Source organism: Geotrypetes seraphini, chromosome 1, assembly GCF_902459505.1.
Source record: "Geotrypetes seraphini chromosome 1, aGeoSer1.1, whole genome shotgun sequence".
NCBI lineage: Eukaryota > Metazoa > Chordata > Amphibia > Gymnophiona > Dermophiidae > Geotrypetes > Geotrypetes seraphini.
The window spans coordinates 460015004-460038191 of NC_047084.1; the positions used below are offsets into that span (position 1 = coordinate 460015004).

General features: G+C 46.0%; 1 protein-coding gene across 4 annotated transcripts in view; it reads left to right on the forward strand.

Annotated features, from left to right (window-relative positions):
* Nucleotides 1-23188, forward strand: part of PLXNA3 (plexin A3) — a 479210-nt gene that overhangs the window by 66924 nt on the left and 389098 nt on the right. The gene's annotated exons all lie outside the window — the stretch shown is intronic.

Genomic DNA, 23188 nt, shown 5'->3' on the forward strand with positions numbered 1-23188 from the left:
AGCCCCGACCAGGGAGGGGGTTATCTCAGCGACCCGACAGTCTATTGCCTTCCTGCAAACTCTCGGGTTCGAGATAAACTTTCCAAAGTCTCAGTTGAGACCGTCGCAGTCTCTTCAATTCATAGGTGCGGTGCTGGACACGGTGCGCCTACGCTCCTACCTGCCGACCCAGCGGGTGGAAACCTTGGTACGGATGAGCCGCCAGGTCTCCCAACTATCGAGGGTGTCGGCCAAGCGCATGATGATGCTGCTGGGCCATATGGCCTCGACAGTACATGTCACGCCGTTTGCGAGGCTACACCTGAGGATCCCTCAGTGGACCCTCGCGTCCCAGTGGCGCCAGGAGTGCGACCCGGTGTCTCGCCTCATTTCGGTAACTCCGCCCTTGCGGAAATCGCTGCGTTGGTGGACAGACTCTTCAAATCTGTCCATGGGGCTATTGTTTCGCACTCCGCCTTTTCGCAAGGTCCTGACCACGGACTCCTCGGAGTACGCGTGGGGAGCCCATCTCGACGGTCTTCGCACGCAGGGCCTGTGGTCGTCAGAAGACCGTCAGTGTCATATCAACGTGCTAGAGCTGCGAGCCATCTTCCTAGCACTTCGAGCCTTCGTTCACATATTGCAGGACCAGGTGGTCCTCGTCCGCACGGACAATCAGGTGGCAATGTATTATGTGAACAAGCAGGGAGGAACAGGGTCATGGCCCCTCTGCTCCGAAGCTCTTCGCCTCTGGGAGTGGGCGGCCTCCCGGAACATCTTCCTCCGGGCGGTCTACATCCAAGGAGAACGGAATTGCCTGGCGGACAAACTGAGTCGACTTCTGCAACCGCACAAGTGGACTCTACACTCAGCAGTTCTACGCGAGGTCTTCGCTCGCTGGGGAACGCCACAGGTGGATCTGTTTGCCTCTCCGGAGACACACAAACTACCACTATATTGTTCTCGGATGTACTCGCAGGACCGTCTGGAAGCGGATGCCTTCCTACTCGACTGGGAAGGGAGGTTCCTGTATGCATTCCCTCCGTTCCCTCTGATCATGCGAACGTTGGTACACCTAAAATCGTCCACGGCCACGATGATTCTCATAGCACCTCGGTGGCCGCGTCAGCACTGGTTCTCCCTGCTGCTCCAGCTCAGTGCCAGAGAGCCTCTTCCCCTGCCTGTCTCTCCTTCTCTGCTGTCTCAGAGTCAAGGATCCATGTTACATCCCAATCTGCAGTCATTGCACCTGACAGCCTGGTTTCTTGTTCCCTGACTCCTCCGGACCTGTCTCAATCGGTGAAGGAGGTGTTGGAAGCCTCCCGCAAGATCTCGACAAGGCTTTGCTATGCGCAGAAATGGACCAGGTTTTCCACCTGGTGCTCGTCTTTTCACCTGGATCCGGTATCAGTCCCGGTATCCTCGGTTTTAGAATATTTGTTTCATTTGTCGCGCTCCGGCTTGAAAACCACTTCGGTGCGGGTTCATCTCAGTGCGATTTCTGCTTTCCACCAACCTCTGGAGGGACGCCCTCTGTCACTCCACCCCTTGGTGACACGCTTCATGAAAGGGTTACTCAGGGTTTGTCCCCCTCTTAAGCCTCCGTCTGTCGTGTGGAATTTGAATGTAGTTCTGGCTCAACTGATGAAACCCCCGTTTGAGCCACTCAACAAGTCCCTCTTGAAATTTCTGACTTGGAAGGCGGTGTTTCTAATTGCCCTCACCTCCGCCAGGCGGATCGGCGAGTTGCAAGCCTTGGTTGCGGACCCCCCTTTCACGGTCTTTCATCACGACAAGGTGGTTCTCCGCACCCATCCTAAGTTTTTACCTAAAGTTGTTTCTGACTTCCACCTCAATCAGTCCATTGTCCTTCCTGTGTTCTTCCCGAAGCCCCACTCCCATCCTGGCGAGACGGCGCTTCACACGCTTGACTGTAAGAGGGCGTTAGCATTTTATCTTCAACGCACCAGGCCTCATCGGAAGGTTCCTCAATTGTTTTTGTCCTTCGATCCCAATCGATTAGGGCATCCAGTTTCCAAGCGCACTCTGTCTAACTGGTTGGCCGCTTGCATTTCCTTTTGCTACGCTCAGGCTGGCCTTCCTCCCCCGGGTCGAGTCACGGGGCACAAGGTCCGAGCGATGGCAGCTTCGATAGCTTTCCTCCGATCCACTCCGATGGAGGACATATGTAAGGCTGCCACTTGGTCTTCGGTTCATACATTCACCTCTCATTACTGTCTGGACACTTTATCCAGGAGTGACGGCCGGTTTGGCCAGTCAGTTTTGCAAAATCTGTTTTCCTAAATTGCCATCCTCCCACCTGCCCTTTTTTGGTTAGCTTGGAGGTCACCCACATGTGAGAATATCATGCCTGCTTGTCCTGGGATAAAGCACAGTTACTTACCGTAACAGGTGTTATCCAGGGACAGCAGGCATATATTCTCACAACCCGCCCGCCTCCCCGGGGATGGCTTCCTTGCTAGTTATGGAACTGAGGACCACGAGGTGGGATGCGCCCTCTAGTGGGCGAGAAGGCACGCACATGCGTGGTGCAGTGTGCAAACTTGAAACTTCAATCAAGTTTGCTTGAAAAGCTGTCCGCGCCGGGGCTCCGTAGATGACGTCACCCACATGTGAGAATATATGCCTGCTGTCCCTGGATAACACCTGTTACGGTAAGTAACTGTGCTTTACGGCTTATATGGCGCCACTGATGCTTTACGGTAGGGAAGATTCACAAAGCATGATGGGATTTGTCCTGCGATTCCAGAATTCTAATGCCTGTGGTTTAGAATTGTTTCTGAGCTGCTCATATTTTGTGTTAAAATATGGATGGTGCTGCTTGCCTTGTGTTGCTTTCCAGGGACATTCACGCCTCTTTCCTTTTATATTCTGTGCATGTGCCGGTCACTAGCACCAGTGACTTGACGCACGTAAATTTAGTGAATCTTCCCTGCTTCCACCGACATCATTTGCATGCACGATTTTTGGAGAATGTCTTGCTTTTTTAAATTTGCTATCGAAACGGCTGCGTTAGCAGACCGTCGCTTTTTAACGCGGTTTTCTGAGAATCTTGCCCTTAGTTAGCCACATGGGAGCATGCCTAATGGGACTAGCAGGGTTCTTGAATTTTTATTAGTTGGTGGGGAAACTCTAGGCTGGACCTGCAGTTTGCGTGGAGAACATAACTTTTTCAGTTTCTCCTGCTCTCTTCCCACCCTGCTGTCTGGCCCCATTGATTCACTGATGTAGAATTGGACTGGAGGACCCTCTCCCTGAGAGAGAGAGGAGACATGCTCTTAGCAGCACACAGGAGGATTCTTAAAGCGCCATGCCAAATGAATCTGAGCTAATGAGGCACTTCAGACCAGGTCTCCTTGGCAAGCTCTTCTCTACTTCTCTGTCTTAAAAAAAAAAAAAAAAAAAGTTTGTCCCTCTTTGATTCTCTAACAAACATCTCCCCTCCCTTCAGCATTTCTTTTCCTGGTCTCTCCCTCTCCTCCACGCCTGTGGCTGACTGCTGGCTAAGGATCAACTGGAGCTGTGGGCAGTGGCACTGCTCCACTCCGTGTGGATGAGGAGGGCAGAGGAAGTAGCAGCCCTCTGAGTATCTGGAGGATACCCCAGATGATGTTTCCTCTGAGATGAAACCCTCTGTGCCAGCTCCTAGGTGGATGTTGGTAATTATGTACAGAATTGCCATACTGGGTCAGACCAAAGTTCCTTCTAGCCTAATATTCTAAGTCTCCAATTGATATACCACACCATCGGCAATGTCAGCTGAGTGGGTTACATAATACAAATATAAGAGAGATGAAAGAAATACAAGTAGAAAGGAATTAAAGCAATGTTTCACTGTGTCCCTGCCTGCGTCTCATAGCTGAGGAAAGGCCACCACTGTTTCTAGCAGTGGCCAGTCCTGGTCACAAATACTCGCCAGGCTCCTCCTGCAACCCCTCACATGCAGAGAGTGTGTTTTAGATTTTGGCTGTTCCTGGCATCTGTTATGCTCTCCTATATCATCCACCTTTTTTTGCTTTTAACATTTTGGCTTTCACCAGGAAGCTGTTGTGCATAGTGTAATACAGCGATTTCCAACCTTTCTCATGTTGTGGTACATCTGCTACTGGGTTTGTGTTGATTCATGACACCATCTTCCCCTAAAGATTAATGTCTATTTACCTGCTCCACCCATCACTGTAGTTTGCTTACTTTGATGGTGGTGGTGGCGGCGGGGGGCAAAGAGTAAGGACAGTGCTGGTTTTAGACATGATAGGGCCCAGGGCAGAAATTAGGGAAGGGGCCCCACTCTCTATCCTCCCTGATCTCCCCACCTGCCTTTATTACACATAAAACAACTTTTTAAATGAGATCTTCATGCACAAAACACAGACAGACTATCACCAAATACATAACAAGGGACTGCAAACAGAAATAAAAATATGAAGACCAAAACTGAACTGGGAAATTAAACTCAAAGTACTGCAACACTGGAGAAATAAAAACAGAAGTGCACTTCTTTTTGTACTGAACATAATTGGTGTCATAGCCAAAGAGGGAGTCCTGGGCCCAGGCCCTCCCCAAATTAGCTACCTCCTTTACTGTGGCTGGTGGGGATCCCGAAGCCCTGCCAGCTGAAGACCATTTCCTTGTTCAGTCTGGCAGCCAGAAATCTCCAAGCTCTACAGCCAGTAGCAATGTCCCTGAGCTGCCACCAGCTGAAAAGCTTGGAGAGATTTGACTGCTGGATTGGAGGAAGGGATCCCTGCCAGATCAGGTATTTATATTTTGCATTTAGGCAGAGGGCATGGAGAAAATTTGGTGCCCACACACTTTAGGCTTAGCCCCCCCCCCCCCCCTAAATCAGCTGTCTGGCTGTGTCACTAAACAAGTCAAAGTTAATATATTCTAGTTAATATATTCCAAAATAAAATACTTTTATTCTACCTTTGTCTGGACATTTTATTCTTCCATCATATTCTCTTTAGTCTTTCTGTGTCTTCTGCTAATTCTCTTTCCATTTGACTTTTCTCATCTCTCCTATCTTGTTTCATTCCCTCCACTATACCTATTTCTAATATACTTAAGGTTCCCTTTTAATTCTCTCCTCTCTTCTTTTCTTTTCTGCCCCCTGTCCTCTCAAAATTACACCATCTTTCTCACCTTTCTTTTTTACTTTTCAACTTTTCATCTCCTCTCATGCTGTGATGCTTACATATCCCATCTCACTCCTTCTCCAGCCTCCTATTCCCTGCTACCTTTCATCTACATCTCATTACCACATTTCTAACTCTGTACTCACTATTCTCACTCATCTCCTTACCACCCTTCTCCTTGATCTCTCCCACATGATTCCACCATTTTCAGTATCTCCCACTCCCCTTGATACAAAAGAGGTGAAGGTAATGAGTTTACACTGTATTCTTAAAAAAAAAAAAAAAGTGTCGTAAACAATATGGCGGATTGAAAGGAGATTTTGTTGAGTGGAGTAATCTGTCAATAAATGCCAGGGCATGTTCTAATTTTGTTTTGAAGGTAAGAAATAAGATTTAAAATGTTATATGAAGAGATATGGGAAGCCAATAAGCATTTTTTAAAAGAGGAGTAACATGATCAAATTTTTTTTCCTTATAGATAATTTTTATGGCTGTATTTTGTATGATCTGAAGTCTTTTTTTTTTTTTTTTTTTTTTATTATCTTTATTCATTTTTAAGCCCAAAATAAGTGCAACATATTATACAATAATATTACATTACAATAGCACCTAAATTCAATCAAAATTGTAATCTATGACAATATCCCCCCATCTTCCTATTCAAATATTGCGCTCAAATTAAATTTTTTTTAAAAAAAAATATTTTCCAACCCCCCTCCCACCCACCTTCCCACCCTAGATGTGCATGATCAAGGGGCAAAATCAAAAATCACTCTTTGCAAAATTTTGTCAATAGCTCCCAAATATCCAGTAACTTATAATGTCCCTGTTGTATAGCCATGATACGTTCCATTTTAAAGACGTGACACAGAGACTCCCACCAAAAGAATACATACTACAAGATCAGCATCTATGAGTCAAACATGGTTGTTTTTATTACATAGAGTTTTATGGACCCCTACGAGATTACAAAAATTAGATAGTAATAGATCTAATAGATGCTGGCATTGTAGGTTAGAAGTGGGGACATTGGACCATTTACTATTCTTTTGTCCCTGCATTAATTCCTTTTGGAAATTAATTTGGCCCCAAATTAATAATTTATTAGAAAATCATGTTGGACTATCATATGATACAATATTATTTGGAACAGCAATGAGAACACAAAGTCCGATTTCAGCTAATAATAATAAACTTTTATTAATTTTAACAGGGGTCGCCATACAGCAAATTACTCAGAACTGGAAGGATTACACTAAATTGAATTACACTTTTTGGTGGAATTCAATTTGTCATATACAGTGGTGCCTCGCATAACGGACGCCTCGCACAGCGAACGCTGCGCATAACGAACTTTTTGTCTTGCTCCCTATAACGAACTTCGTTTCACACAACGAAGTCGCCCGAGGGGCCCGGGGGGGGGGCGGAATTACTCTCGCCGCTTCCTAATGTGAGCCGGGAACAGCAGCACCCTCACCTTACCTCGGATGCCGAGTTTTCCGGCTTTCTTTTTCGGCCAGCCACACGCTTTCAGGGAGCAGCACATGCGCGCATGCTCTGTTGTTCAATCTTCTCCTCTGACGCAACCGGAAACCGGAAGTTGCAGAGAGGAGAACATTGATCAACTCCAGCAGCTGCGCCTGCACAGCTTTTTGAGATCGTGCCGGGAGCCAGACCCGCTGATGCACAGCAGCAGTGAATATTGTGCAGACAAACTAACCTGCTGGTACAGCCGAAGAGGGAGGAAGGAAAACTGTTGAATTTCTTGGGGGAAAGATGAGGAGTTCTGGCCAGCAGGGGAGGGAAAGCTGGACAGTACGGGGGAGGAGCAGTAGGGAAGGCAAGAGATCACTGCCCTCTCCAGCCAAAATTTTCCTTTTCAGAGGGACCCCGACATGGCAGCCATTCTCACAAACTGCCTGCGGCTGCCCCGAAGTTTTCCCTCTGCTGCAACTTCCCGTTTCTGATAGGGCAGATCGCCGCAAAGGGAAAGCTTCGGGGCAGCTACCGGCAGTTTATGAGAACAGCTGCCATGTCGGGGTCCCTCTGAAAAGGAAAATTTAGGTGTTTAATAAAGAAGTTTGGATCGCAGGGCCCCTTAGATCTATGCTCCCCCCTCTTACGCCAGCCCTGGGACCCTTCTGACAGTTTCGGGCCCTAGGCAAGTGCAGAGCTGCACTCAAGTGGCTAAAGAGCCACATGCGGCTCGCGAGCCGCGGTTTGCCGACCACTGACCTAGGACAACTGGAGGGTCAGGTGATTTGCCTAGAGTCACATGGAGCTGCAGTGGGAACTGACCCCGTTCCCGAAGTTCTTAGCCTCCTGCAGATCGTGCGGCTGGGTGAGGGAGAAGGCTGGCAGGCTCTGCATGTGAGGTGAGGTGGAGGGAGGGAAATGTAGGGCTGCAGAACGAATTATTTTGTTTTACAGGTATTCTTATGGGACAACAGGGCTGCAGAACGAATTATTTTGTTTTACATGTATTCTTATGGGAAAACGCGTTTCACACAACGAACGTTTCACATAACAAACTTGCTCCTGGAACGGATTAAGTTCGTTGTGTGAGGCACCACTGTATATAAAATGGAAAAAGTATTGGCATTACAACAAGGTTATATTAAAAAATTTAATAAAATATGGGGACCATTGACAAATTATTCTACTGATCAGATATAATAACACATGTATAGAACATATAGAAGGGGTAGGGAGGGAAAACTATTGTAATATTAATATGATATAAAATTCTGATAAAGGGTTTATTTAATTCACATTGTAAGAACATTTAATAATAATTTCAAGTGTTTTTTTCATAATTGAATGTATTACATGTATTTCACTTGATGTAAGAATTTAAAAAAAGAATAAAAAATATTTATTAAAAAAAAAAAAAGGTATAGTTTAATCGATCCCAGTTTTTCTAATTCCTTAAAATAAGCTGTATGGCAACCCCTGTCATAATAAAGAGAAGTTTGTTATTGTGAGACGATATTTGACTTTTAGCTTTCATTAAAGTGCAAAATAGCACAGTATCGTATGTTAGTGCCACTGGATTTTCCAGTACTTTGTTCACCTGATCCGAAATGGATCTCCAAAATTGAAGTATCAAGGGACAATAATATAATAGATGACCTAACATCCCAGGTTCAAGATGGCAGTGCCAGCATCTATTAGACTTGGAACTATCTAATTTCTGTAGGTCTGAAGTCTTCTAATTTCTTTCTGAGCAATACCTTGATAGAGAGAGAGTTACAATAATCTAGATGAGAAATAACACTAGTCAACAAGCATTTTTTTTTACTGGAGTTCTGTCACCTGTACCTTAAGGCTCACAAGCTGACTCTAAATCTGAAAATGGTTTTCGTCTATCACATTCTATTTTTAAGTTGTACATCAGTTTGTGTTTTATATCATTTTCATCAATAATGCTACGGTGAAGCATCAGTATTTTACTGTTTCTGTAACACAATATTGCATTTTAGGACAGCTCATCGATCACATATACCGGCAATTTGAAAGTTTATACTAAAAAGTGATTGCGCTGCTTTTTCTACCTGTGAATTTTTATATTTTATTTGTTTTTGTCTAAAATTTTATAATGATTATGAACAGATGAGGTTGTATTAACAATCCTAATAATTTCTGTTATGTCTGCGGACAATATACTGCACAAGATCAGTGAAAGAATCTGTTCAGCAGACTTCAAAGTGCATACAAGCATTATTTTGACTGTAAAGTTGGTGACCAAGATAAAGCATGGGTACCTCATGTGTGTTATACTATCTGTTATTCCGGATTAACAGCATTCATGCTGGTTGTTCAGAATTTTCTTGGTAATCACAGATCGGAGAATTATGCTGAGCTTGTGTGAGCTTGTGGAGAACATATTGACAGCATATCAGCTAATGGGTGCCAGAATGCCACTTAAAATGCACTTCTTATTTTCTCACCTCGACTTCTTCCCACCCAATCTTGGTGATGTCAGCGATGAGCATGCGGAAAGATTTTATCAAGATATCAAGGTGATGGAAAGCAGATTATCAGGGAAAGTTCAATCCCAGTATGATGGGAGACTATTGTTGGTTCTTGCAAGGAGAGACAAATGTACAGTACAAACGTAAAAGCAAGTGTCTCGAACATGTTGACATCACTTTTGTGTGAGTTAAGAGAGGCGTAAATATATGCTGTAACATGTCTCCTTATTGTCTTGGTGTTTCAGAGTAAACTCCTTAACACAAGTTTGCATACTTGCAATATTGTGCTGATTTGGCAAACTGTCTAAAAAATCAGTAACGTGCATCTCGGAAACCTGATGTGGTAGCTGAATTTCAATTACAGATCTGAAATAAGCATCATTAAATTAACTGAAAACGCTTCTTAAGTTCTCAGTCGCAAAGAAGACCTCTTTTTTTGTGGACCAGTGTAATTAATGAGTGAATGAGTGTTAAGAGATTTAGGTTCCAAAAGAGCTGAAAGAGCCCGAATTAATTTTTGTTTGTAAAAACATTTTTATACAACCGAACTAATTTGCTGATGGAAGGTTAGTTTATCATCTTGGACAGTGTTTCTCAACTCGGTCCTGGAGTACCCCCTTGCCAGTCAGATTTTTAGGCTATCCATAATGAATATGCATAAACTTGATCTCCATTATATGCAAATTTCTTTCATGCATCTTCATTGTGGATATCTTAAAAACCTGACTGGCAAGGGGGTACTCCAGGACCGAGTTGAGAAACACTGATCTAGGATTACTCCAAGAAGTTTTATGGTGGTGTCCACTTTAATTGGGATTGATCTTATGCACATTGGAGTCTTTAAGTGATCATTTTCACTGCTTGGAAAGAGAAGGGCATTTGTTTTAGTAATGTTCCAACGAAAGCAAATTTTCGTTAAGCCATTGGTTAATTTTATCCAATTTTTATTGATTTCTTGGATGTCTCCTGAGCTGTGCGATTGAACAGGATGTAAAAGCTGTATGTCACCTGCATACTAGTGCTACCTGATTCAGGAAAAAAAATTTTGATTTGATTCAGCCTATTGAATCAATTTTTCTTCCCAATTGAGTGTTTTTTCAAAAATCCTGGTGGGTTTATTTTATAGCCTCTTCACCCCCTTTGCTCTCTCCTACCCACACTGGCGCTGTGGTATAAACAAAAAAGACTTTTCCTCTCTCTGTTAAATCCTAGCTTGAATTTTCGGTCTAACACCAGCTCTGGCAGGATGCACATTTCAAATCTGATATACTGTAATCACAAAACAGAAAATAAAATTACTTTTGCTACCTTTTGTTGTCTGGTCACTATTCAAATCATGTTGATCCCACACTCTGGTTGTCTTCTGATAACTTGCTTGCCAGGGTCTCCTGCCCATTTGTTGTTTTCTTCTTTCTCGGTGCTAACCATCCATCTTCCATTTCCTTTCCCTCACCCGGAGGTCTGGCATCTTTCCTTTTTTTTGTCTTCATCCCCGCAGCTGCAGCAATGGACTCCACCGTCCTCCTTTTCTCAACTACCTTTTAATCCAGCATCTCTCCCTCCTTCCCTACCACCCTAGGATTCACCATCTCTCCCATTCTCTTCCCAACTACCCTCCTATCCAGTATCTCTATCCTCCCCCTCTACACCATCCCTTGTGTCCAACTTCTCTCCCTTTCTGTTCCTTCCCTCCCTATATCCCATTGTCCACCATCTCTCTCCCTCTCCTCTGTTTTTAGACCCATTATTTCTTCCCCCCAGTCCGGCATATATACTTCTCTTTGAACTCCCCCTTCCCTCCCTCCCTCTGTGTACTTCTACACCAGGACCCACCTCCCCCTGAAGACCTGCCCCCTTCCCAAAGACCTGCAGGTTCCCCCTATCTTTGCAGCATCCTCTGGCTTCCCCCTGGTCTCCAGAGAGGATTGCCATTGCTTTAGCGATCTTTGTAGGCTGCCACTGTCCTCATCAGCACGTTCCCTCTGCCGCTGTCCCGTCCCTCCTCTGACATCAGGGGCAGGATCGCGGCAGAGGGAACTTGCTACTGAAGACAACGGCAGCTTGCAAGGATCGCTACAGCACTGGCGATCCTCTCTGCAGGCTGATCTGCTGCTGTAATTAAGTAAAGGTAAGACTGGGAGGCCTGGGAGGAAGCCGGAGGACACTGAAAGAGTGACTAAGCACTGCAGCACTTCTTGAATTACCCTTCCCCCTTCCCCCCCCTAAAGCAGGAGTGGAGTGGACGGCCAGCAAGAGGTAGCACTGCTGCTCCTTCTTTAGGAGACCTGAAGACATGGGAAAAAGGGGTTAGTCACTGAATCGGCCAGGCCGATTAAAAACAAGCAAACAAACAAACCACGAATCGATTCTAATCAATTCACCTGAAGTGAATTGGTAAATCAATTTGAATTGGAAATCGGGCAGCACTACTGCTTACGCAAAGACAGCGAAACCTATTGATTGCACGAGGGTTAATAGAGGGGTTAGAAACAAATAGGATCGGAGATAGTTTTGATCCCTGTGGGTGTATGGTTTTGATGCGGAATTTGTGAGATTCACCTGATAGAATGATCTGAAAAATATGAATTAAACCACTCTAGAGCTGTTACTGAGATTCCTGTTTGAAGTCTCTTCAATAGCAAAGAGAAATCGATGGTATCAAATGCTGCTGTTAAATCTAGGGAAATCCAGAAAGAACGATTTTCTGTGATCTAGGAAGTATCTAATTGAAGTTGTGAGACCTAACAGTGAGAATTCAGTGGAGTGGCATAGAAACATAGAAACATAGAAATTGACGGCAGAAAAGGGCCTCAGCCCATCAAGTCTGCCCACACCAATGACCCACTCCCTGACTTTTTATTCCCCTAGAGATCCCACGTGAATATCCCATTTTCTCTTAAAATCTGATACGTTGTTGGCCTCAATCACCTGCTCTGGTAGCTCGTTCCAATGATCGACTACCCTTTCGGTGAAGAAGTACTTCCTGGTATCACCATGAAATTTCCCTCCCCTGACTTTCAGCGAGTGCCCTCTGGTGACCGAGGGCCCTGTAAGAGAGAAAATATCTTCTTTCACCTCTATACGTCCCGTAATATACTTAAAGGTCTCAATCATGTCTCCCCTCTCTCTTCGTTCTTCCAGTGAGTACATCCGCAGTTTTTTTTAGGCAGAGCCTAAAACCTGTTTGATTCAGATGCAAAGCATTTGTCTTTTCTAGAAAAGACGATAATTGGTTAAAAACAACTTTTTCTGTGAGTTTAGCCAAGAATGGAAGATTGGCTATAGGCCGAAAGTTTGAACATTCTTCCAGAGGCATATTTGGTTGCTTGGGAATTGGTCGAATAGATGCCTCTTTCCAGCTTTTAGGCATAGTGCCAGTGGATAGGTTGTGAACAGAGTTAACCCATTTCAAATCTCATTGCAGCTCCTTTTGATCTTAAACAAGTCTTTTAACCCACCATTTCATCAGGTTCAAACAGGGGCTGATGCAGAAAGCTATTGAAGGTAGACGCGCATGGCTAATGAGCGTTTTACACGCTTAATTCACTGTGCACAATGCAGAAAGGGTTTCAGCACTGAAGTTAACTTACAAGGCACACATCAGTGCACAGCATGGAATATGGTAAGGAGGTTATTAATCCGCAACAATGTGAAGTTTTTCAGCTGTACACAGATGTGTGCTAGATGGACAAAATGTGAGAAATGTACCACAAGGCTTGAGGTGGCTAGATGATTAAGGAGGATGCACCTGACATTAGAGCCTGGCCAAACCCAGGATCTTCGGTTTCTGCCAAAGCCAAATATGTGACTGAAATTGACTGCTCAGTTTTAGCAGAAGCCAAAGATGAAATGGTGAGACCCTATTGCCACTGCCACCACACACAGCCTCCCTTATTTATTTGTGTTTTGCACGTATGACCAAGGCCAGGTATTCCGGTAGGAATGAAAGTCGTGAAGCTTTATTGGTGTTATGACCCCAAGTAGGAAGATATGTGTTGGCAGTTTGTCTAGGTTTTGGAAGGCCCCGAACTCAGGGCTACGTCTGGAGGGCTTCTGCACACAGTGGCGTACCTAGCATATGTAACACCCGGGGCCCATCATTTTTTGGCACCCCCCCATCTGTACGAAAAACATGATTTTTAGTAACAAGCCACATGTCACACATGAGTACCTAGGAAAAGGCAGCATCTTACATACTGCAGTAAGCAGTACAATATCAATACACCCATTGTAAAACTAAACAAGTCAGACTAGTACAGATCAATCCTGCAGTCAAGCCTAACAAAAAAACCATGTCTTTCGAACACACAGAACACAGAAAACACCTTCGCCTAGTATGGAATATGTAATCACAAACTAACCCCTCCCTCTTTTACAAAACTGTAGTGTGGATTTTAGCCACGGTGGTAACAGCTCTGACGCTCATAGAATTCTGAGCATCAGAGCTGCTACCACCACGGCTGGCGCTAAAAAAACGCTTCACAGTTTTGTAAAAGAGGGGATAAAATAGAAATACGTAGACAAAGGTTAAATTGAACCAGTAAAGAGCTGGACTCTGCATACAGTGCACCACAGAAACAGTGACACATGTCTCCTAAAGTAATAAATAAATAGAAAATTTTTTTCTACCTTTGTCTTCTGTGGTTTCTGCTTTCCTCATCTTCTTGTAACTCTCTTCCTTCCATCCACTGTCTGGCGTCTCTCTTCCCCTATATGGCATCTTCTCTCCTTCTATGCCCCTTCCAGAAACTGTATGCATCCCCCTTCCATCTCTCCTTTCACCTCCATTGGTTTGGCATCTCCTTCCCTCTCCCACACCTTTCCTCTGCAATCCCTTCCCTTTTTTCCCCTCATTTTCCTTTTCAATTTATTTTCTGCATCCGTCTAGATTACGTTCTTACTACCCTCTCATCAATGTCCTTTTTTACTGTCTACCTAAAGCTTGCCACCTCTTTCCCTCACCCCTCCAGTGTTTCCCTAACTCAGTCCTTTTCTCCCCATCATGTGCCCTCCTTTTATTTATCCCCTCCTTCCATCATGTACCCTTTCTCCAACCCTTTCATCTAGTACCTTCTCCTTTCTCTGTCCACTTTCTCTCCTCCCATTTCCTTCCTGCATTTGCTCCCTTATCTCTCCCATCTGCACTTCCATCCAGCATAGGCTCCCCATTACCCTCCAATGCCTGCCCTTTCTCTCGCCATCCACCCCTCTTCAATCAGCATCTGCCCCCTTTCTTTCCCTCCAATATCCTTTCCCCTTATGTCTCTCCCCTTTCTCTGTACATCAGTTCTATCAGCACCACCCTTCCATACCATCCTGCCCCCTTTCTTTCCCTCCACCACTCTTCCATTCCAGCAATCCTGCTCCTTTCTCTCCCTTCATGCAGCAAGGTCCCATGATGACTGTAGCTGCCGGCTGCCAGTCCACCCCACTCCGACGTACTTGCTCTGGAGCGGACTCGGCAGCCGCATGCTGGAAGATCCTGCTAGCTCTGCTCCGGAAGAAGTAAGTTACGTCGGAGGGGGTGGACCCGGCACACGCAGGGAGTTGTGGCAAAGTCTCGCAATGACTGTGTCTGCCGGGTCCACCCCCTCCGACGTAACTTACATCTTCCGGAGCAGAGCCGGCAGACGAGTCATTGCGAGACCTTCCTGCACTTCAGCGCGGCTGCAGACTCTTGCAGAGAAAGTAAGTCAGAGGTAACGTGACCATTTATTTTTTTCATCAAAAGGGGACATCTATTAATTGACTATGTATCCTTTCTTTCATTTCTTTTTTTCTGCACTCAGGCCCAACAATTGTCCCTTTCTATTCCCTCCCTCCTTCCTTCCCGTGTCCTTGGTGCCCCCAGTGCCTCCGTCCTGTGTCCTTGGTGCCCCCAGTGCCTCCGTCCTGTGTCCTTGGTGCCTCCGTCCTGTGTCCTTGGTGCCTCCGTCCTGTGTCCTAGGTGCCCCCAGTGCCTCCGTCCTGTGTCCTTGGTGCCCCCAGTGCCCCCGTCCTGTGTCCATGGTGCCCCCAGTGCCTCCTTCCCGCTCCTTATGTCCCCCCCACTGCCTTTCAGATTTTGTCCACCCCCAAAGCCAGCCTGCCTATCCCCCTCCCTCCCTGCTGTGCTAAAGCCAGCCAGTTTGCCTGCCTACATCCTGCTCGCCCTGCCGCGGAAAAAAGAAAAAAAAAAGTGCCTCTCCCCTTCCTTTCCTCCGGTCCGCGCCTGCAATCTTACCTCCCCCGCCGACAAGAAGTCTTTCCGACGTCAATTCTGATGTTGGAGAGGACATTCCGGGCCAGCCAATCACTGCCTGGCTGGCCCGGAACGTCCTCTCAGACGTCAGAATTGACGTCGGAAAGACTTCTTGTCGGCGTGGGAGGTAAGATTGCAGCGGCGCGGGCCGGGGGAAAGGAAGGGCAGGAGGACCCGGACCTGGCCGGCTGTGCACCCCCCCCCCCACGCCATGCACTGGGGCGGACCACCCTCCCCTTGGTACGCCACTGTCTGCACATGCATGGATATTGAAGTGATGACTTAACACATGCACATGAGCGTGATGTCATCGTGTCGATGTCCATGCATGTGCAGAGGCCCTCTAGACGCATGCACCGAGGCCTTCTAGATGCGACCTGGAGTTTGGGGAAGGAGACACGAGGTTTGTGTGTGGGCAGGGCTGAGGGGTAAAATGGGAAGGGGCAGAACAGGGTGGGGCCATGGGTCCTGTTAATTTTTAAAGAGTAAATCTGGTAACCCTACACCCAGAGGTCTTCTGGATTTTCTGCCGCTCTCATTTTTACCTGAATATTAAGACTTGTTTAATGGAGGTTAAAGGAAAAGCCTGGGGAGGAGACACTATCCTTCTTTTACATCTTCATTGATAGGTGTTAAGTGGCTTTGCATTTAAATGCGGTCTGGGCTAATGGTTTCATTGCCTATGCTGAAACAGAGAATCAGGTGGCACACTGATGTTGGTGCTGCTTGCCTTTAGTGCTGGTGTTAGGTTTTGAGCACTGGCCCCTGCGTGGGCATGTCTGTGCCTTCCTGTGTTAGCAGGTGGTGTGTATCTGTGCAGGTGTATTTGGTCTTCGGGTGGAGGGAGGGGAAAGGGGGGAATGCGATTTGCTCTTGCAGTGGGTGGCTGTGGAAAGGTCATTCTCCCTTTTTATCATGCAGATGAGGGATTTCTGTTCTTCAGAGGAAACGGCTATCTGGGAGTGCATTGTAATGAGTTTAGAATTTATGGGAGGGAGGGTAGCTGGAATGGGTTTCTATAAAATACTATTTAATGCATGCTGGTAGCACTCGGCTCCATTCATCCTGTATTTCTGTGCTCTGCCATGGCTCTGATCTTTTGTTTTACCTTCCATCTGGCTCTCATCAGGTTTATCATAAGGCTCACTGGGGATTTTCTATAATGGGAAACAAATACCAAGTTTCTACTGCACACCCAGGCTTTGTGCTCATAGTACAGGCCACATGCTGGAGCTAGCTGGGGAAGGGGTGAGGAGAATCGAGCAGTGTCTCGCAAACTATTTCCAGCCGCGGCACACTAAACAGGTGACCGCGGCTCGAGGGCACCTGGAAGTGCGTGGATGTTGACGCGGTATCATGCACATGCCGTGGGGGGAGTCAACAGGAAAGGCACATCCTGTAGGCAGTCAGCCGGCACCTGCAACTCTCCTCCTCACCGGTGTCTCGCGGCACACTTTGAATCTCGCATACCACGACACCGTTTGCAATTCACTGTTGTGGAGGAATGCATAGGAAGGAGTGAGAAGCTGTACTTAGGGTACTATTTTAAGCTTGTTCATATGTACAATCTAGCTTTTATGGCACTTAGGCCCACATTTTATAAGTTATGTTTAACTTATGTGCTGGTAGGTTCCCTAAAAAAGGCACTTGAATTGCGCTTTAATGGCACCTACCGCCACTATAGGTATGGCTAATGCCGGAAGTGGCGTTAGGTGCCGTAATCCCCCGTCCCCGCGAGTTTTGTTGCTGTCCATGCCCCATTCCTGTAAGCTCTGCCTTAACCCCACAAGACTCGAATACTTATGATTTTAAAGTGTTTGAGGCTTGTGCAGATGAGGACGGAGCTTGCAGAAATGGGGCAGGGATGGAAAAATGAGTTCCCACGGGGATGGGGAAAAATCTGTCCCCGTATTATTCTCTAATATAGACCTTGAAAACCCTGCACTACATTTCTGGTGCCTACCTTTCCCAAAGGCGCGATTCTCTAAATGGTGCCATTGTCATGATTGGCGGCCGCTTTTTTTTTTTTTTTAAATAAACTGTTTATTGCAATAATAACACAAAAGCATACAAATGCAGATATGAACTTTCCACATATTTCCCAAATAATTCATCCAGAACATCCTAAGGCTATACATAAAGATACAGAAAAAAACCCAGGTTTGGATTCTTCAGACCCGGATTCAATGAACATAACAGTACCCATATATAGAACCCCTCCCCCCCCTTTCCCCCACACCTATCCCCTCCTCTGAGAAACTATGGTCAGGTAACAGAGGAAGCGCCAGCTTCTGCAATCTGTTCAGAATTTGACTCCTCAATATGGTGGAAAGAGTAGACAAATAAGAAGACCAGACAGAAAGAAAGATTTTACTCTTGTTCCTGGAGAACCATGCAGACATAGATTCCTATAGCATCTAAGTGTGAAACTTATTCCTCCAATACCATATGGTGGGTGGAGAATCTTGCAGACAATAATTAAGGATATACTTTTTCCCTAGGATGCAACTTTTACTCAATAGCAACTTGTCTCCCGAAGCATGTCCCCCCAAGTGACCTACTGAGAGATTATGCCTTCCAAGTGATGGGGGAGGGTGTATCCCAGTAAAGACTGTAAATAAGTCTGTATGTAGAGCCAAAAACCTCTGATATTTGTGCAGCACCAGAGGCTATGACAAAAAGAATTATTTTCCCTTAGACATTTTAAGACATAAGGAAGTCGGCAATCCCCCCAAAATGGAATGCCCGCTTTTGAGAGATATAGGCCCTGTATATGATATGGAACAGGCATTCCTGGAGCTTCATACTTTGAATTAAGCGAGGGATAGCAGCCACATTGGAAGATAGGGAAGTAAGCCGAGACCGACCACCCAAGTCTCTCGTTCATTGATCCAGAAGTATCTGATAATCCTTTTGGGGCAGGAGTTTTTCCACTAATTTATGATATTGGAACACCAAAAGCCATTCCCAGTGATCATCGGAGAAGAAATCCCTACTTATCACTCCAACAGGCAAGGAGGCAATGTAGTGTATCAACTGTAAATATGTAAAGCAGTCAGTGTCTCCGAGACCAGGCAAGATTATACAATTTGAAATCTGGATACCCAGGCCTCCTCTCGGCCAGGTGCCTTATAGAAATTCCCAACAGAGCTTACCTCCTCCCGCCCCCCAACTCAACAAAAGGAAAGAACCAGCTTAAGAAGGCTCACACTGTCCCTCTTCAACAAGTATAATGTCAAGGTTTGCATAGTGTAAATACATTTAGGGAAGATAACCATCTGGAATAGATTTATAGCAAGGAAATAGGAAGCTTTCTCCACCGTCTGAGAATGGTCTTGGTCTTTAACAAAAGCTTATCCACATTCAAGCGGTAAAGAGGTTTTATATCGATTGGCAGCTGGATCCCCAGATATTTAAAAGAACCCCTGGCCCAACGTAAGGGGAAGGAGGATCCCCAAATATCACTCAGTGAAGCTGGGAGGCCAAAGCCTCTGACTTCAAAGGATTATGCTGGAAACCGGAGAAGTCCCCATATTCCTTAAAGCTGTTCAATAGGACTGGTAGAGATACCCGGGGCTCAAGATAGATAAACCAATAGATGTTGGCGAAGGCCGCAATTTAAAGTGATGGGCACCAATGACCATACCCTGTATTTCAGGATTACTCTGAATCTCTTGGATTAATGGATCTAAGGTCAGAATAAACAATAGAGGGGATGGGAGGCACCCCTGATGTGTTCCCCGTTGTATAGGCAACAAGTCGAGAGAATGCTCATTAGCCCAAGCATGCACCTGATGGTCTCTCTAAAGAGTATAAATAGCCCAGGTAAACCAAGGTCCCATCCCATAAGCTTGTAAGGTGTCAAATAAAACCCCCCAATCCACCTGATCAAAGGCTTTCTCAGCATCGAAACTAATCACAAGGGATGGAAGTTGTGCATGGGCAGCTCTTTCCAAAACTGCTAAGATACGATACAAATTTTTCGCTATTGTCCTACCCCTAATAAACCCAACTTGTTCTGAAATAATAAGAGGTAGAATAGAGGCAAGTCTATTAGCCAAGATCTTTTTTTATTTTTAAAATTTTATTTAATCATTTATCATAATTTCAACAATATAAACTCATTGAACAAAACAAAAATTTTCCCAAGTTACAATTATAAAGAAAGAGAAATACCTCATTGCAAATTTACATACATAAAACTTTTCAATAGTCCTCATTAAAGAGAGAAACAATTCACATACCACTGGGAATGGAAAATCAAAAAATTAAAAATAACGGAAATCAAATAAGTAGCTCATCTACTTTCTTAATTCAGACCAGTAAATTGGGATCAGTTGGGACTTTGCATTGCCACTCCTTTCCCTTCCAAAAAAACTGCAATTGGGAAGATTCATAAAAAACATAAATATTCTGATCCAAGTAAATTACACATTTACAAAGATAACGCAATTTAAATTTCGCCCCAATGACTTAACATTATCTTTCAGTTCTAGGAATCTTTTCCTTCTTGTTTGTTGTTCTAGAGACATATATAGAAATCTTTCCATCCATAAAGGAGACTTCCTTAAGCCTAAAAAATAGATGAAGAAAAGTGCTTCATTATCTTGTAGAAATACAAATGTCACTAGAAGCATTGTACAAACTACCATTTCTTCTTCTGAGGTCTTCAATATTCTAGATATATCTATAGGACTTGACAAATCTGCATTAGGTTGATTGACGTCTGAAGTGGTGTTTTTTTTTTTTAACAGAAATGGGTATAAAGTATATTTTGTGTAGAGGTGGAAGTCCATCATCAGGGTACTTAAAAACTTCTTTCAAAAATTTATAAAACAGATCTTTTGAGGACATTATAAGTGTCTTTGGGAAATCCACAATTTTTAAGTTCAACTGTTTAGTATAATTCTCCATATTTTCCATTTTCCTCAAAAGCACCAATTTGTCCTGAACAATTGATATACAAGTAGACTGGACTGCTTGCACTGAGTATTCCAAAGTTTTAACTTTCTCCCCTTGAACTTTCAAATCCTCTTGGTAGGATTCCCAAACATATCTTATGGAGGGAGTCCAATGCTGTCCAAATAGATTCCAAGATAATTTCAGCATGTCTCTTGAGGGGTTGAAGAGATGGCAATTCCCCTCGCACTGCTGAGATTCCTGTAGCCTCCTTCGGTGTAGTAGGTGCGGCTGTGGAGTCTTGGTGAGCCAGCAAGCCCGATAGCTCCGCAGCCAGCGAGACTTCTGCTGTCTGAGTTTCAGCCCGCATTCCCCTTTCACCCGGCTGCGAAGGAGGCGCTGATCCTGCAGGGCTGAGCGAGATTTTGCTCCCTAGGTCCGATGCTTCCCTCGCATCGGACAAAGTAGGAATGCCCCGAGGCGAAGATGAGAAGAAGCTGGTAATCGCTGCCTGTCGCATCAAGGTAGGCCCTGTGGTCGGGCCACCGCCGCTCTACCTCTTCTTTTAGGCATAATTTTTAAGCTCAAAAGCTTATTAAGAAAAATTTGTTTCAGGACAAGAGCTGCAATCCCAGCGTCCGACTACCAAGACGCCATCTTGTTTCTCCTCCTATTAGCCAAGATCTTGGCAAACAATTTAGTCTCATAATTTAATAGCGAAATCGGTCGATAAGATTCAGGTTTATTCACCTCCTTACTGGGTTTCAATAAGACAATAATTTGCACCAAGTTCAGATGTCAGGGAAACTTCTCATTCTGCACCACTTCGTTAAACACTGCAGTTAAAATAGGGGCTATTTCGGCTTATAAAAGCTTGTAAAATTCACTCTGGAGGCCATCAGTACTTGATGATTTCCCCAACGAGCTTTGTTGAATAGCCCACTCAATCTCTTATGATGAGAAGGGGGCCTCCAATTTAGCTCAACCTTAGTCCAAAAGAGTGCGAAGATCCTGACCAGATAAATATACCTCACCTGCCATTAGAGGTTCCTGAGGATGAGAGTACAATGACTCAAAGAAAGAACGTAAGGTAGCATTGATAGCAACATCGATGTTAACCACTAGCAATGTAATAATGCGAGTGCTCCCTCTCTGCTTCACTTAATTTAGCCAGAAGTTTACTACTTTTATTTGCAGATCAGTAGAGGTGAAATTTATCATATTCCATTGACTTCCTGGCCTGCTGATGCAATAAAGTCTTCAGAGAACATTGGGCCTCCAGAAGCTGGGCCTTATCAACCAGAGCATGAGTGTGACCATACCGTTGCTGCAGGGAGGAAACCAGTTGCTCTAGTCGCAAAAGCTGTTGCCGACGGGCCCTATGCTGGAAATTGACATACGGTATGATTTCTCCCTTTAGAACAGTTTTAGACATCTCCCAATACAGGGATAGGTTATCCAAGTGGGCTCTGTTATTTTCTTGATAAAGATGCCACTTATCCAGGAGATAATCGTAAAACTTGCCATCTCTGTAAAGGTGACAAGGAAACTGCCAGCGAGGGCCTATCAATGGTGTGGGCGATTGCGACCACTCCACTGCCACCCATGCATGATCAGAAATCTCAATTGGACCAATGTGAGAATAGAGTACAAGAAATCAAAATATAGTCTAAGCGTGGGCCCTGGATGCATGCGTAAAATCCCTCTCTAGAGGATGCAAGACTCTCCAGGAGTCTATCAAGTCCAAAAAAGAGTATAAAATGGAGAGACTAGTAGCTGTTTTAGCAGATTCTCTCCCAACTCCTATAGACCTATCCCAGGAAGGGTCAGCCACATCAGTACCCTTCGAAAACTCATTGTAAAATGCACTGACTCAGTCCAATAGAAAAGGTATTACCGTATTTTCACGCAAATAACGCGCACCCGTATAAAACGCGCACACGGGTATAGCGCGCAGAAATCACGATGATATGCACAAAAACTTTGGTATACCGCGCTCACGGGTATACCGCGCATGCTGCCCGACGCTCCTTTCGCCCGCCCTGACTTTCCGTGCGCTGTCCCGACTCTCCGTTCACCCCCCCTGACTTCCGTGCACTGTCCCCCCTTGAAGGTCTGTCCCCATCCTGAAAGCCTGATGCCCCCCCCCGACGTCCGATACATCCCTCCCCCCGAAGGACCGCCGACTCCCCAACAATATCGGGCCAGGAGGGAGCCCAAATCCTCCTGGCCACGGCGACCCCCTAACCCCACCCCGCACTACATTACGGGCAGGAGGGATCCCAGGCCCTCCTGCCCTCGACGCAAACCCCCCTCCCCCCAACGACCGCCCCCCCAAGAACCTCCGACCGCCCCACCAGCCGACCCGCGACCCCCCTGGCGACCCCCATGAACCCCCCACCCCCCTTCCCCGTACCTTTGGTAGTTGGGCCAGAAGGGAGCCCAAACCCTCCTGGCCACGGCGACCCCCTAACCCCACCCCGCACTACATTACGGGCAGGAGGGATCCCAGGCCCTCCTGCCCTCGACGCAAACCCCCCTCCCCCCCAACGACCGCCCCCCCCAAGAACCTCCGACCGCCCCCCCAGCCGACCCGCGCCCCCCCTGGCGACCCCCACGACCCCCCCACCCCCCTTCCCCGTATCTTTGGTAGTTGGCCGGACAGACGGGAGCCAAACCCGCCTGTCCGGCAGGCAGCCAACGAAGGAATGAGGCCGGATTGGCCCATCCATCCTAAAGCTCCGCCTACTGGTGGGGCCTAAGGCGCGTGGGCCAATCAGAATAGGCCCTGGAGCCTTAGGTCCCACCTGGGGGCGCGGCCTGAGGCACATGGTCGGGTTGGGCCCATGTGCCTCAGGCCGCGCCCCCAGGTGGGACCTAAGGCTCCAGGGCCTATTCTGATTGGCCTACGCGCCTTAGGCCCCACCAGTAGGCGGAGC